The sequence below is a fragment of the Tympanuchus pallidicinctus genome, unplaced genomic scaffold (genome assembly GCF_026119805.1).
Source record: "Tympanuchus pallidicinctus isolate F22 unplaced genomic scaffold, pur_lepc_1.0 scaffold11, whole genome shotgun sequence".
NCBI classification, from domain to species: Eukaryota; Metazoa; Chordata; class Aves; order Galliformes; family Phasianidae; genus Tympanuchus; species Tympanuchus pallidicinctus.
The window spans coordinates 7,375,062-7,391,116 of NW_026294627.1; the positions used below are offsets into that span (position 1 = coordinate 7,375,062).

The 16,055-nt window shown below is 45.6% G+C and overlaps 1 protein-coding gene and 1 long non-coding RNA gene across 8 annotated transcripts in view; one reads left to right on the forward strand and one right to left on the reverse strand.

The window, feature by feature from the left end:
• Positions 1-16,055, reverse strand: part of LOC128074652 (uncharacterized) — a 185,805-nt gene that overhangs the window by 26,709 nt on the left and 143,041 nt on the right. The window lies entirely within an intron of this gene.
• Positions 6,796-16,055, forward strand: part of FAT3 (FAT atypical cadherin 3) — a 452,006-nt gene continuing 442,746 nt past the window's right edge. For all 7 annotated transcript variants that reach the window (XM_052669203.1, XM_052669235.1, XM_052669218.1 and 4 more), the window contains exon 1: positions 6,796-6,976. The gene's annotated coding sequence lies outside the window, so the exon portion shown is untranslated. The remainder of the gene's footprint in view (positions 6,977-16,055) is intronic.

Below are 16,055 nucleotides of genomic sequence, written 5' to 3' on the forward strand. Positions count from 1 at the left end.
TGTTGTTGTCCTATTAGATAGTTGATCATTATCATCTGTCTTTACTGAAGCCAATCACCACTGGCACACTGGAGATTTTTTATTTGACCAGAGTTTGATCATAGAGGTCCTTTCCAGCCTTAAGGATTCCATGATTCTGCGATTCTCACTTTCCAACACTGCTATTTGTTACTTCATCCCACCAAGTGGAAGTACCAGGGATTGTGGTTTGGGAAAGACTCAGCTGGAAGCATAGGACACAGCATGCAAAGCCAACAGCAGAATTGTGAGCCGCAGATGCCAACCTGTCATTAATATGGCCACCATTAAAAAGGGAGAAAAGCAATGCTATCAAATCGGACCCAACTTTGTGTCTCAAACTGTTTATTCCCAAAAAGTCTTTCAGGAATGGCAAGCTTTTAATCCTGCAACAAAATTCAGAGCTGATGCCAACAGCAGAAAGTGGAGTTGTGATAAAAGTTGAGCTAGAACGGCTTGGCATGGCAACTGAAAATCATCTCACCTCGTGTTAGATGACAGCTATGGCATGAAACCACAGACATGTAAGCATTCACAAACACATTTATTTATTTATTTATTTATTTTTGAAAACCAGGTACCGTGAAAGCATACAACAGCAGAAGAACCTGCGAGCTCAAATAAACACCATCATTCCTTCCTGCTGCATTGTTACGTGCAGCCAAGCAATGCCTTCCACTCAGCTAAACTCAGGGGTTGCTAAGAGTATTATGCTCTCCCTCTATTTTCCGTGGCTTATAGTACAGCTGGTAAAATTTTTCACTTGATAGAAACTTGATTTATGAAGTCTCTCATCCTAAAACAGGAAATTAGTATTTGATCCTCACAAATGTAAGAGGATTTTTTTTTTTTGGCTTTCATGTTCCACAAGATCTGTTTTTGTTTCCTATAAAGGGTCCAATCCAACTGCCATCAAATCTGTAGAGATTCCCACTGACTTCAGCTGGGCTTGGCTCATACCCTACGGCAGTGCTACAGAAACAGACAACACCTAATGAAATCATGTGGTGTAAAGGAGCAGGGAATCCCGGGATAAAACCCCATCCCACAAACAGCCATGCCTCAGCTTAAATGTGCATTAAATAAAAAGCTCCTCATGTCTATCAAGTTAAGCACATGCTTAAATGTTTCTTGGATCTAGTGCTTGGTACAACAGATAGAAAAAGCTATGTAAAACTGTTGTGGGTATGATCAGTCCTTTCCTTATGCTGTACAATATCCTGAATCCTTAGGGATCTCCATTGTATGTTAAGGACTGTTCATGATTTTTATACCATCAAGTTGCTTTCATTTCATTCTTCCTTGTGTATAAAATAAGAGCACTTAAAGCACTGTGTTCAGTTTAGGGCCCCTCACTACACTACTGAGGCACTGGAGTGCGTCCAGAGAAGGGCAACAAGGCTGTGAGGGATCTGGAGCACAAGTCTTATGGAGAGTGGCTGAGGGAAGTGGGGTTGTTCAGTCTGGAGAAGAGGAGGCTCAGGGGAGACCTTATCAATCTCTGCAACTGTCTGACAGGAGGCTGTGAGGTGGGGGTTGGACTCTTCTCCCAGGTAACAGCTATAGCAGAAGAGGTGATGGCCTCAAGTTGCATCAGGGGAGATTTAGGTTGGATATTAGGAAAAATTTCTTTTCAGAAGAGTGGTGAAGCACTGGTACAGTGGAATCACCATCCATGGAGGTGTTCAAGAGCCATGGAGATGTGGCACTGAGGGACGAAGTGTGTGAGCATGGTGGAGATGGACTGATGGTTGGATGATTTTGGAGGTCTTTTCCGATCTTGATAATTCTGTTTCTATAGTATGTTTCTGCCGCATCTTCCCACTTACCTCAGAGGTTCCAAGGAAGAACCTCACATCTATTTAGCCCATCTTGTTATTAAAAATACAGGATCTCAGCCAAATACTTACAATGTAATTCAAGGTAAAATATATAACAATATGTATTTTTATTTGTCTAAAGGCAGGAGACAGGCCAAAAGTATTTCTGTTTTTTGTATCACAGATTACTCATGATTTCAATAGTCTCACAAGATACAGATGGCAGATAAGGAATTAAACTACAGTTCAGCCAATAACTTGATGAAAAAAAAATCATTTCTTATGTTCCCTAACAACTCTCTGTGAATTTAGTTTTTCAAAATGTGAAACTTCATTCTAGGGGGTTAAGGTGCAGATCATGGGCTACCTGGAGCTCAGTGGCAGAGCAGTGAAAGGAACGTGAAATTTCTGGCTGATGTTAAGGCACTCTCTCAGAGAAAAAAAAAAAAAAAAAAAGCCACAAAACCTTGCTCTTAATAATGAAAGTTACTACCACAAGCTGACCCCATCCTCCACAAACTCATTGCATCTTTGGGATGGGAGGGACTGTAGGCAGTGCAGCTCAGCTGCTTCCCACTATGTGGAATGACCTCACTAGTGTGGGCTTGAGTGAAAACTCTAACATGCATCTGCTGGAAGTGCTAATAGTGTGATGCTGTAAGGCATCATCTGGCATAATAGGAGAGAAATGCTTCAGCACAACCTGTCAACATGGATTTGGTGATGTGTGATCTCACTGCAGTCTCTGAACAAGATGGAGGGACCCTGTAACAGCTAACTGTGATGTTTCCTGCACAAACAGGGCCTGTTGAGCAGCATCACCAGCTAGAGCTGAGCTGTGTGCCATACCCATCCTCCTCTCTCAGGACTACAGATCTTCCTGCAGAGCTGGGCCATGCAACGCCCTTGAATAACATTTGTGTAGGAATTGAGGAAACATGAGGAATGGCCTAAAAGCAGATTTCTGGCTTCGTCACCACCAAGACTTCCTGCGCTGCCACATCACGTTTCTGCAGAAGTGCATAAGCACTGTCACAACCTGTTATCTTCCTAAGGTCTGTGCCAGCGTTATTCATCACCATGGGGCATGAGAGGAGAAAAAATGATGCAAGGAATTTGTACAGAAGCACTTGGTATGACCAGAAGAATCAGATAATCAGATAGAAACCCATCTGCAGGACACAGGATAGGTTCCTGACTGTGTTTGTGTTCACATCAGCCCCGAGGCACTTCTGATTTGGGAGATTCCTTCTCTGAGATAAACTAAGGACTCCGAGCAAGAGACACCAGGTATCTTGTTCCTAATGACGGACCTGCAGACCACGGAGTTTGCTAAAAGTAACTTATTTCTATACCACTGTGATGACATTTCAAATAATTATTTTAATTATGGTAAAACACAGTTCAGTGAAGCAGTTAAGCACATTTCTAAGGCTAACATTCAGTATTTTAAGTCCTTTCTTCACCAATGCTTCGCTGAAATGATATGTAAAACATCGGTCCGTGAAGAGTAGTTTCACAAAAAGTCACTTTGGAATGTTCTCTTTTCCCCCTCCTTTTGATTATTTCACTAAACAGTCTCATCCAAAGTTCAAATTTCAGTTCAGTGCAGTGAATGTTTCTATGACATGCTCACATGTAGTTCTTTCACTCCCAAGAGGACTTCTTTTGCTACCCAGAGCTTTTGCTGGTGGCAGGACCAGGACAGCAATCATAGCCCATAGAAGATTTTTTCCTTTTTGATAGTTGTTGCCCTATGAGAAGAAAGCAATTCCCAGATATTGAGCATCCTCTCATCCAGTATCTTGAATCAAGTTTTGGATCAAGGAGCCAGTGTGTTCTATCTAGCTGATTACCTTTTCAGCGTAACTCATACTACAGCCCTGGGGGAAAGCTTGCATTAGGACAACATTTTCAATATGCAAATAGCTTGATACCTTGAAAAATAGCAGTGTTGCTAACATTTGGCCTGGTGAAGGAAAAAAGTGCATTAATTTGCCCAGGCAACTGACTCTAAAACAGTGTATAAATAGCCCTTTGCATTAATTCAAAGTGAAATGTCAGTGTTTCATAATTTATGATAGTATGCTGAGATTCAGCTTCAATAGCTCACTACGGGTTCAGTTAGCATCAGGTCTAAAGCCTGCCCTCCTGTCTCCTAAACCTTGAGTCTTTGGGGGAACTTTTTATTTCTGCTTGGATTTATTTTTATTTACATTAACTGAATTATTTATGACAATTTCAACGTAAATTACTGAGTTAAGAAAAAGTGAAACACTCAGTTGTCATTGTGGTTTACTCACATCCTTTTGAACCAGATCATCTTGGCGTGGAAATGAGGAGAGATTCTTCTTGCGACTCAGGATGTGGGAACCTAAAAGCTGCTTCCTGGACTGGTTCTGAAGTGCATGATGGCATAATTAATCAGACATGATAGTGATATGCTTCCAACAGTCATTTAAAGCTATTTATCATTTTAAAAAATAAAGCAGATTTTGGGGTTTGACCTCAACTTTTCAACCGATGGCATCTAAGCCATCCTGCTCCACAGTGGTGTAACTTCACTGAACCTTACAGATAAGGAAATACGAAATGGTGGCATGGGAGCCAACACCATTCCTTCTGCCTCTGTTATTCCTCAAGCATAAGCTGGGAACCACTCACTCCTTGAGAAAAAATATGGTAATGGGATTGATCCAGAGAAACACGTGTGAAATGGTCTTGCTAATCAACAGAGCTTGCTCCCTACTGGAAGAAGCATAAGCAGAACAACAGACATCATTACCACACTGGTAGGATTGATTAATAAGGAAAACTGCATTAACTACTTCTACTAATACCCATTAGCAATTACACATCGTAACATTCACTAAATGCATGTGTAAATAGTGCTCCTAAGTGACAGGGAAGGGTGCCTGAAGGATGCAACGTGATGTTAGCTTTTTTTTCTGCTTGCTTGGGTTTTGTATTGCAAGAACAATCTCTGCACTGGGTAAGAAAATCAGGTGGAGGGAGTCAGGATAGGAGGAGGACCTCGGGAAGGCACCATTAGTGCTAGCTGAGAGTGCCTTTTGTCCCGTGATAAGGATTGGTGCTACGGGGCTTTCCAAGTAACATGGTTTACATTTTGGATGTGACCATTCAGCTATGAGTTCAGTGAAAAATTCCAATGCAATAGCACCCAACGCCCCCAAAATACTGCTCCAAAGATGATTCTCTGTGTAATCCGTGTTTGCTGGACTCTATGTGCAATTACTGAGCATTATTTTTAGCCTGGATTTCAGTAGAGTTGTATTCAGCTCTTGGCTCTGCCACAGACTTCGTACATGACCTTGGGCAAATCAGTTTCTTTCTCAGAACCATCTGCAGCATTATACATTTTCCTCCCACTCTGAATTTGTCTCGCCAAAGTGGATTCAGAGCTTTTTGGAGCAGGACATTCCCCCACTGTGTTCTGTTAGCAACGGACATGATGAGACACTGATGCTTTCGTATGACTTCCAGGTAGTTTGTAACTGCAACTGGGAGGAACCTAACAACTTGTGATTTTTGTGAGCTATAGAATCACAGAATCATAGAATCATTAAGGTTGGAAAAGACCACTAAGATCACTATGCCATGTCCAACCCCAACCCACGCCACCATGCCCACTTACCACGTCCCTCAGTGCCACATCTCCATGGTTCTTGAACACCTCCAGGGACAGTGACTGCACCATGGGCAGCCTGTGCCAATGCCTCAACACTTTCTGAGAAGAAAATTTTTCTAATGTCCAACCTGAACCCCTTCTGCTGCAACTTGAGGCCATTCCCTCTCATCCTATTGCTGCTACCTGGGAGAAGAGGCTGACCCCCACCTCACCACAACCTCCTGTCAGGGAGTAGTAGACAGCAATAATGTCAAATCATTAACTCTTCTGTATGTTTTGGACAAAGCTGGAATTTGTCATACTCTTTCATTGCAGAACATCAGCACTTTTAATTTCAGCTGGTAAATTTTATGAATGGTTTTCGCGTACATTTTTTTGTTCTCTTTTTTTTTTTCCTGGTGCAGACCATGCCCTCCTGCTTTGAGATTTTTATCTACTTGCTGCAGTCAGTGCAGAGGGGCTGGTTGATCAGCTTTTGCTCAGTTATTTCGTAACATACACACTAAATCACAGCATGGGGCACGCTAAGGGATGAGGCACTGCCCAAGGGGACTGCTCACCTGTATGAGGGTTTGATGGCTGTGACCCGGTGGGAGGCATGGACACGAGAGCAGCAAATTGGAGAGCCAAAGGAATTAGCAGCAATTCAGTGTTCCTGCAGAGCAGGGGAGAGATGAGCCCACTGTGGAAGAGGAGAAGGATAAGGAAAAGAGGAGGAAGGGAAAGGTAAAGGGAGAGGAAAAGAGGGAGAGAAAAGGGGAAAAGGAAAGGGAAAGGGGGAGGGAAAGGGAAAGAGAAAGAGAAAAAGGAAGGGAAAGGGAGAGGAAAAGAGAGAGGGAAAAAAGGAAAAGGAAAGGAAGAGGAAAAGGGAAAGGGAAAGAATGCAGCTGCATTGTCTGTATTTCTCTCCTCAGTGAGGCTCCTGTAAACCGGAGTCTGGACTCCAGAACCAAAGAGCTGGTGATGACACAGGCGCTTATCACAACATTCTAATAAAAGAGGCAGAACTGTAACTTCGACATAAGAAGACAGTCGCTGTATTGCCTTGCTGGGAAAGCGAAGCGAGCAGCCCTTAGGACAGGTGCACCTCCAGCAGCACATGCACCGCTCAAGCACCGGAACTCGCAGGCAAGTTGCGGCCGTGCCCGGGGTGGGTGCACTGGGAAGGGGGGGGGAAAGGGGGGAAACACCGCGCTCCGACCCTTCTGGGAGGGGGGAAGACCCGTCGGCTCCACGGATGGGTGGATGGATGGGCGGGCGGGGGTGGGCACGGTCCCTCCCCGCGGGCCGGGCTGCGCTCCCGGCAGGCAGCGCTGCGCTGTGTTCCACGCCGCGCCCGGCCGGGCTCGGCCCCCTCCTCCTCCACCACCTCCTCCTCCTCCTCCTCCTCGTCTCCTTCCCCCCGCCGCAACCCTCCGGCACGGAGTTCTCGCTGCAGCCTCCCGATGGATCCCGGCAGCGGCACGCCGCGAGGCAGCTGAGCCACACGGTGCGTAGCGCGGGGCTGCAGGAGCGGCGGGCGGAGCGCGGCCAAACTTTCGGCGCGGGGGCAGCGGGCGCGGGGCCGCCGGGCGGAGGAGGTCCGGCCGCGGGGAGGGGCGGCTGCGGCCCCGCTCCGCTCGTAAGGTGCGGCCGCTGCCCCCGGGCTTTGCTTCCGTGCGGGCGGGAGTTCTTTTATTATGATTATTTTAAATCTTTGCGTTTTGTTATGAATATATTAATGTGTGTTATTGTAATTGTATTACTTTTTTTTTTTCCCCTCGTCGCTTTTTAATTTTTACCTTCTTTCTGCTTTGCTTATTTAGATAGATAGATTTGTGTGTGCGTGTGTGCCTGTCGCTGCTCTTCAGCTGCAGTTGCTCCCGGCCGAGCCCGGGGGATTGTGGCTGCAGCTGCTGGGTTCAAGGAGAGGGATGTTCCCCTGCTCGCGTTTTGCTAGCTTCGTTGGTCTCTCCGCCTTCCGTGCCCTCGGCTGTGCGGGGCAGAGCCGGGAGCGTCCCCGTCCCGGCAGCAGCTCGGGGACACTCACCGAGTGTGGGTGTGTGGGGACAGCCGGGGTGGACCGGGCTGATGCCGGGGATGGGCTGAACGCGTCGCTGGCAGCGCGTAAGTTGTGCTGTGAAAGGAACTCCGCTCCTCGGCCACTTCTGGAACCCCACCGGATTATTTGCGGGAGGATAAAGAGAGCCGCGCTGCCCTGAGAAATGTGTCATTGAGCGTCTTATCGTGTTATTCCTTTTGTGTGTGTGTGTGTGTGTGTGTTCGTGCCCTTGTGTTGTGGTTGGGAGGATTAAGGGTTGCCGAGTGTCCGTAGTCCCAGATCCAATTAAAATAAACGCCTGTAAATGGGACGTAATGGGAAGTCCGCGCTGGCATCCCGGCAGAGGCACCACAGCCTTGGTGTTGGTTAAAGGAAGGAGCTGATGGGAATGGATGCTCTCCTCTGACTGGTGGTTTCCTCTGACAGGCTGAGAGAGGTGTGCAGTTCGGATTGTGAGTCCTTAACCAATCTCTGTCCGGCAGACAGAAAGGAAAAACCCATGCTTTCCCCATGCAGAGGCGTTTTAACTTGTCACTCGTGTAGCAGATGCTTTTCTTAAGGAAATCTGCTCTGAGATCTCAGCAAAGGAAGCAAGAGAGGGCGATGTGAGCGATGCAGAGTACCACGCTGTTCCCTAACCACCGAGGCAGGCTCCTGTGCTGGGTGCTTGCTCCTGGTCTGGAACTGTTGTGCAGAGGGTTATCTGGGAGAGCAGAGCCTGGCAAACAGCCTGGCCAGGTCCCGGCTGCTTTTTCCTTCCTTTCCTGCTGGCACACAGAGAGCTCATCCTCCAGCTGAACGAAAAGTTACTTTTGTGGCTTGGAAAGGACTTGGTGGCAACCACGGGGAGAGGAGGAAAGATCCCTCTGGAGTCAGCCTGCCTGGGAAAGGGCTCACGGCTCTGAGCTCCACACCCAGAAAGCTCCGGAGTCCCACTGAGAGCCAGGTAGGAGCAGGCACTGCAGGGCTGGGAGCGGGGACATCCTCTGCCTGGTCCTTGGGTGGTGCTCGTGCTGTAGGAAATGCAGGCAGTGCAGCAGTCATGCTCGTTCTTTGCTTCCTCACTTCTGCTCTTTTGGGTTGGTTTTTTTCCCCTCTTTTTAAGCTTGATTCTTAGCACAGTATCTTGTTTGCTTGTAACAATTGCATCCTGTACTTGTGTTGGCAGTACATGGGATGCTCTGTGAACTGCATGCAATGTTACCTGGTGGTTATCGTGCATATATCTCTATATGGTGTTACCCCCATTCTCCCTGCTTCCTGCAGTGCCTGAATTGAAGGCATCAGGTTATGCTGTTGCCATGAAGTTATGAAGTTGTTCTTTGCTGACCTGATGCATCCTGGCTGATGGATTCTGTCCAACAAAATAAAGTGAGCAATTAGGACTGAGTTGGGCATTTCAGCAGCCGCTTGTTAGGAGCAGTTTATAGCTGCTGTTCCCCTACAGATGTATTTCTGTGCTGAATTCTTGAATGCCTTCTGACACATGCCAGCTGCACTCATAATGCTTGTGTTTACAGTCAGGTTCTGAAGGACAGAAAGCTGGTATGGAGAAGGTTTGTTTTAATATCACAGGAAGTCATAAGAGTCATTAAGGTTTCAAAAGACCACTAAGATCATCGAGTCCATCCCCACCATACCCACTCATCACATCCCTCAGCACCACATCTCCATGGTTCTTGAACACACTCAGAGACAGTGACCCCACCACCCTGGGCAGTGCATTCCTGTTTTCCTGCACTCAAACCATACTGGCCATTCTACCTTCAGAAAAGACCCAGCTAGTGATTGTCATATCACGTGTACTAGACCAAATCAACTCATTCCAGTGTCTTCATGCCCACAGCTACCCAATTCACCTAGCCTATGAAGCACTAGGGCTTACCTCTTTTAGCAAGGTGTGTCAGTGCTAAATGTCCTACTTCTGGCTGCAGGTTGGAATCTTGTGTGGTTTGGGAATGCGCTTAGATTCCCACTGCCTGGAGAAGCCTTTGGTTGCTTATGTGAAGGATTTCATGTGTTCCATGATTTCTCCTGTGCCGCGATTGCTCCTCGTGCTCCCAGCATGAAAGCTGCTGGCACTGATGCCACTCTGACAGTTCTGGTTGGGAGTTCCAGGGCAGGGAGTCAGCACTGCCGTGGAGAAGTGGAATCCTGTCTATGTTGTCTTCAGTGGGAATTTTGCCATAGATAACAACGGGCAGAACTTCCATCCAGAAGCAGTCCTCTCTTCTCCTTGGTAATCCCAGAGTGCTCTAGGGAAGCTTTTGCTTTTTGATTGCCTCTCAGCCTATTGCTGTTTATGTGGTGGTGTCAGTCTCTTCGAATGTCACTCTGTGCCTTGCACAGGCATGGTGTTTTTGAGCAAATAGGAGTGAAAACATTGACACACATTGACTGTCCCTTTGCCCATGACCCAGGTTGCAGTCAGAACCCAGCAAGACCCAGCTGATAGGACTATGCAGGAAGAGCAGCAATGGTTGCAGTTGGGGCATTCTCACTTCTGCATCTGCAACTTATCAGCTTAGTGATGGGCATTCAATGTGTGCAGCAGTGGTATATTCATTAATTCAACCCTACTTAGCCCATGCACATGGAGCTTTTTCTGTGCAGGTGGAGAGCTATTCTGAGACGCTTCGTATACCCTGCATCCAGATCAGTGTTTTGTATTAAACGACAGTGACAAATGAGAGGTGTTTGATACTTCTTTCACTATGTGGAAGATGTGTGGTGCAGCATATCAGAATTTGTGTTTAATTAGTGCTGGCTGAAAGCTAGTCCAGGTTGGGTCTGTGTAGTAGAAATGGTCTTTTCAGTAGGAACAGAATGACCGAATCAAACAGAATGTGTTCTTTCAGTTTATTATTTTCAGTGGCATACAAGAAGATTTGCTGATGTACAACATAGATATTGATTGGGATGGGGGTATTTGGATCTATATTTATTTATTTTTCAAACAAAATAGTTTACTGTGGGAACACTTTGGTGTCTGTAGTTCCAGTGCAGATGATTCTGGGGGGCTTTGCAGTCTTCAACCATGCATTCATCCCCAGACTTAAAGGCATTTTGTTCATGTAGAATGACAAAATAAAATATAAACAAACATGACAGCAAGTAGCTTGTGTTCCATATGCATCTTTGTCCTTAGTGAAAGAGACTTACGTAAAGAGGATATATTGAACAGTTATAAAGTACAGCTCGTTAGTGTCTCTCGGCTTGTTTCTTTGAGAATTTACAGATCTTAACTAAAACACTCAATTCTCATTTCATTTAGATGAGCATGTTTAGAATCATTGAATCATCAAGGTTGGAAAAGACCACTAAGATCACCATGCCCACTCATCAGTCCATCCCCACCATGCCCATTCATCATGTCCGTCAGTGCCACATCACCAGGGAAGGTGACTGCAGCCCTGGGCAGCCTGTGCCAATGCCTCAACACTCTTTCTGAGAAGGAATTTTTCCTCATAACCAATCTGAGCCTCCCCTGATGCAACTTGAGGCCATTCCCTCTCATCCGATTGCTGTTACCTGGGAGAAGAGGCTGAGCCCCACCTTGCTACAACCTTTCAGATAGTTGCACTGATACTGTAATGGGCATCAAATCAGACCCAAGAGTGCTGAAATGTGGATGAGCTGTTAGGTTTGGGCACAGTCGGGTCTGTCAGGATGCAAAAGAGGACAGTGCTGTGAAAAGGGAAGAGAAGAGCTCTGCTGGGCTGCTTTGTGATTTTTTTTAAGTGCAGATCAAAAACTTGAACATAACCATTAATATCCTTTCCTCTTCATGTTGTCTAAGCTGTAAGGACTGTATTCTGTGCAGCGCTTGGTCTGCAGGGCTGAGCTGGGAGCTGGAGGCAGGGCTGGCTGGCCCTGGGCCAGCAGGTGCATTGAGTGGTGGTTTGAGAGATGTAGTGTCCTTAGCTTGACTTTTGCTTCACCGCACACTGAATGGTCAAATAAAGAGTCACTTTGGTTGAAAAGGTGTTTGTAGCAACATTAACACTGGTCTTTCCCTGCACCAAGAGCAGACCTTGGTGTGAGTGGTATAGCAGTTTGTGTTGGAAAATTCTCTGTTATCTTATTGAGCTGTTGTTGATTTTTCTGTCATTCTTGGTGTATGAGCCTGGTTACTACGATAATTCTACCTAAACATGTCTGTGTCTGCACTACCAGTCATCCACAGTTAATCAAAGCTCAGACCCCGCAGGCACTGACAGCAAGTTAACACAAACAGAAAACACCAGTGGCTTCGCCTGGGAGAACACAGTATTTTATTTCTTTCCTCCAGATGCCGCCTATATTGTTTGGCTGTCAGTCCATGGGCATGACTCCCTTTGATATCACAGAGTGTTGCCTTGGTTATTATGTGCTCCTTTGGAGACCACAGCAGCATCCCTTGACTGGATAGCTGCCTGCGGAGGAGTGACATCATGTGGCCTATCTCATAGAGTCATAGAATCATTAAGGTTGGAAAAGATCATCAAGTCCAACTATCCACCTACCACCAATGTTGCCCACTAAACCATATCCCTAAGTAAGTCATGCCCCCATCTCCTGTGGGCCGAAGTCCTCCTCCCTCCCTTCCCGGGCGTCAGAGGGAGTTTCCCTCTTAGTTGAAAGTGCATCTTTGAGATTATTTGTTTATTTATTTAATGGGTTTAGTGTCTTATCTGGATATACATCTGGCTTTCCAGGCTTGTTGGATTTCAACAGATGCAGCTGGATCACTTCTGTCTCCAAAGGAGCCAGTGATAGGGTTAAATGCTGATGATGAGAATTGTTTTTTTGGACATTCTGGATGCTTCTTAATGCCTTGCAGCATTTCCACCTTTTAAGCCTGTGGAGCTTCTGAGCAGGGGAAAATAGTTTCAGTGACTTCCTGTAGAGCTGGTGAGAAATGGTCTGTCACCAGCCTCGGAAGTGCACAACACAACTTGTCTCTGCTTGTACTGTACATATGGGCTGTAAATAACATTTCTCTTGTGTCTCTGCAGACTTCAAAGCTTATTCCAGCTGTTGGAGGAAGCCTAGTGAGAGAAGGTAGCTGTAAGTTTAATTGTGGCTTCAGGACTTGAACTAAATCAAAATCCAAGCAGTCTGATAAAAATTGCAACCACTTGAGTGTTGTTGAAGGTTAAAAGTGAGCCCTCTTCAGAACAACTATTAATGTTTCCCCTTTTAAAATAAAGGAGCTTATTAATATTCCTAAATAACATTGATCATACATCACTCTTCTGCCTTCAAACCATCTGAGCACTTCACATGATAATGCAGTTTAAATTTAGTGACAAGTGCATATAATGAAGGTATAAATGTCAGTTTTGCTATCAGACACGTTACGTTCTTTTCAGTATTAGAAGTGATTATGCCCCATGTTGCTTAAACAAATCATGGCATCCAGGAGTCTTAAGAGGATGCCCCTATGTTCTGCTACAGGCTGAAGTCATTTGTTGACTTTGTTCTGAAATAATTGGTTAATAATTTTGACATTTACATGTCTGGGGTGTTGTTGTTGTGTTTATATTTTTAGAAATATGGTGTTTAAAATTCTGCTTGTAGCCTCCAAGCGGCATTAAGTAGCAGCAGCTCGTGCAGTGGTCAGATGAGTTAAGTGACTGCTTACATGGATGCATCACTGTGGTGCGATCAAATGCAGTGTGGAGTTGCCAGCTTGCGTTTCATTGGGATGACCTATCTTTATGGATTTTCACTGCAGTGCAATGCATATGATGGATACGCTGGCAGTCAATAAATCCAGAGCTGAGAGTTTACGTGAGCTTGTTTTTTTTCCCTGAGGTTTGGTATGATATTTTCTTAGCCAAAATTCAAGCACTGCTTGTCACAGTTAGCATCTTCTAGGGTACCTGATTGCTGGTTTCTTTTGGAAAAGTCCAGCCTTTTCCTTTGTTTCTTGGATAAAACGATACTTTCTGTTCTTGCTTTGCCCTTAGTGGTGGGTGTTCATAGTACTGTAGTGCTGTGGTCTAGATAAAGTGTGTGTGGCACCCAGAAGGAAATGTTCCTCTGGCAAAGAAGCCAGGACAGAACAACAAGATGGGAAAGAACAACAATAATTATTACTATTATTATCTTAAGCTGGAGGTTTTCAGGGCCTGGATGCAAATGGAGTGAAAAAGCAGCTGCTACTTCACAGTGGCCAAGAAGCTTAATCATGGAATCATAGAATCATAGGATGGCCTGGGTTGAGAAGGACCACAATGATCATCTATTTGCAGCCTTCTTGCTATGTGCAGGGTCACCAGACCAGGCTTCCCAGAGCCATATCCAGGCTGACTTCAGTGTGAGTGACATAAAGTGGAGATGAGGGGCAGCTACAAAGGCATCAAGGATCCTGGAGGCTGGTTTCGGATCAAGGATCCTGGATTTTGGCAAGGTTTAGCTGTTGCTCTGTACACAGAGAGAGAGATTTCTAGCATTTTAGTTTCTGCTCTCATTTGCAATCTGTGCAGGGTCCTGCTGTCCTTTTCAGATGGACCTGACTTTGGGATTCTTTTGGTGTTTTTGGACACGAGTGTCATGTGAATTTTCATGGAGCAGGCCGGTTCTAAAATCTTGCTCTTGACCTGTGATGTGGAGACAAAACTCTCTCCAAATGATGTGTGAGCTTTGGATCACCTCTGGTGCTTGGGACGGTGCTGCCTCACGGATGTCTGCTGGCCCACATCCACGTCTGGCTGGGAGGCTGTTACCTCACATGAGTGGTGCAGGGAATATTTAAAGATGCCCACAAGGCTCCTTTGGTGTGGTTTATTGTGTTACTAAGAAGCATTATGATACAGATTGTTAGGAGTACGAGCAAATGCCCTGCATGCTTTTGCAGCCGTATTGTGAGAGTGGGGATATATGCTGCAGAAGGGCCTTGGGATTGGCTCTCTCCAATGTGTGCTTTTGGCTGTGATTTGTCTTTGAGCCAATTTACAGCAGGAAAGGTCTGCAGTCTATCTTAAGACACCAGGATGTGCAGTTTTGTCAGTTTTTCCCTTTCTTGTCTTATTGCTCAGATTTTCTCACAGTCTTCATCTATAGACATCTTCTCCTATGTTGTTCCCTTCAGTTTGGAGCTGTCTGGTGACAGCTGAAATGATTCTTGAGCATCACCAAGTGTCGGTTGTCCCACTGTTGACTTTTTCAAGTGTGATGTGATTGTGGGAAGACAAGGGAGAAAGTGGAAGGGACGAGAGAGGATTTCAAGTTGAATAAGGACTACATAGATGGTACTTCCTTGTCTGAGCACGGGTTAAAAGCTTTGAGGTGCAAAGGCTGGGCAGAGGGGTAGTGGGAAGATGCTGGTTCCTGGTGGTAATGACTGAGGAAAGGAACCTGGAATTTTTGGGATGTTAGACTATGCTAGGTATGGAATCGTAAAATGTTTTGTTTGGAAGGGACCCTTAAAGACCATCTAGTCCAACCCCCCTGCAATGAACAGGGACACCTACAGCTCCATCAGGTGCTCAGAGCCCTGTTCTGTCTGACCCTGAGCGTCTCCAAGGATGGGCATCCACCACCTCTCTGGGCAGCCTGTGCCAGTGCCTCACCAGGTACCTGCATGGTGAATGGTGAGAGAGGGAAAGATGCAGAAAGAGTTTTGCCCCAATCAGTTTTTAAAGATACATATATTTATTTTAAGCTCTCTTAAATACTTGACATCTTTAGCATGGCTAAAATGACATAGTAAATGGTTTTATTTGGTGTGCTTAGGGGGGAAATCCTTAGTGTGCTTTCATACTTAGCCTTTCATCAACTGACTGTATATGCAAGCAGAAACTGTCGGCACAGAGATTCTGGGAAGCAGTGATGTGCAGAGGACCTTGCTGAGAGCAAACCAGATTTTAATTTCTCACTTTTATAAAAGTGTCAGTAACTTTGTGCATGTCTCTTCCTTTGTGTTACTGTTTTATTGTTTTCTCTGCAGAAATGAAGAGGATAATAATAACAATAAAAGGAATTTTACTGCCTATTCCCAGAAGCTTTGAATAAGTATTATTGTGATAGGCAGGCAAAGGCCAAAGGAGCATGTTTATTGCAGAAATCACATCACTTCTCACAGTAACTGTTAAGATATATCCTTTTGGCTTCATAATTTCTCTGTTTTGTAAGTATTTTTTAGCCAAAGTGTTTACGGAGTGAATGTGGCGTTCCTTCACCCTGCAGATGTAACAGTTCTATTTCAGTCAGCTCGCAGTGTGCACCCTGCAGGGCTGCCCAGTGTGCAGGCCTGGGTCACACCTGCATGGAGACGGTCACTGGCAGGAGAGGGGAATCTGCAGAGGGATCACCTCTTGTGTGTGTTATTCACTTTTTTCATTTCTGCTGCTTTTCATCTCCTGTATGCTCTTTTCTCCCAGTGCCCAGCTACAGTGAGGCATTCCCCATCTACGTGGGGGTGTAGAAAAGCCTTTTACAGCAGAAGTCGATTGTCATCTGACTTGCATTGCTTGGAGTCTCAGGAGCATTACTCATTTGAGTAGCTCTGCTGTGTATGTCAAACCTGCATCTTGAGGGT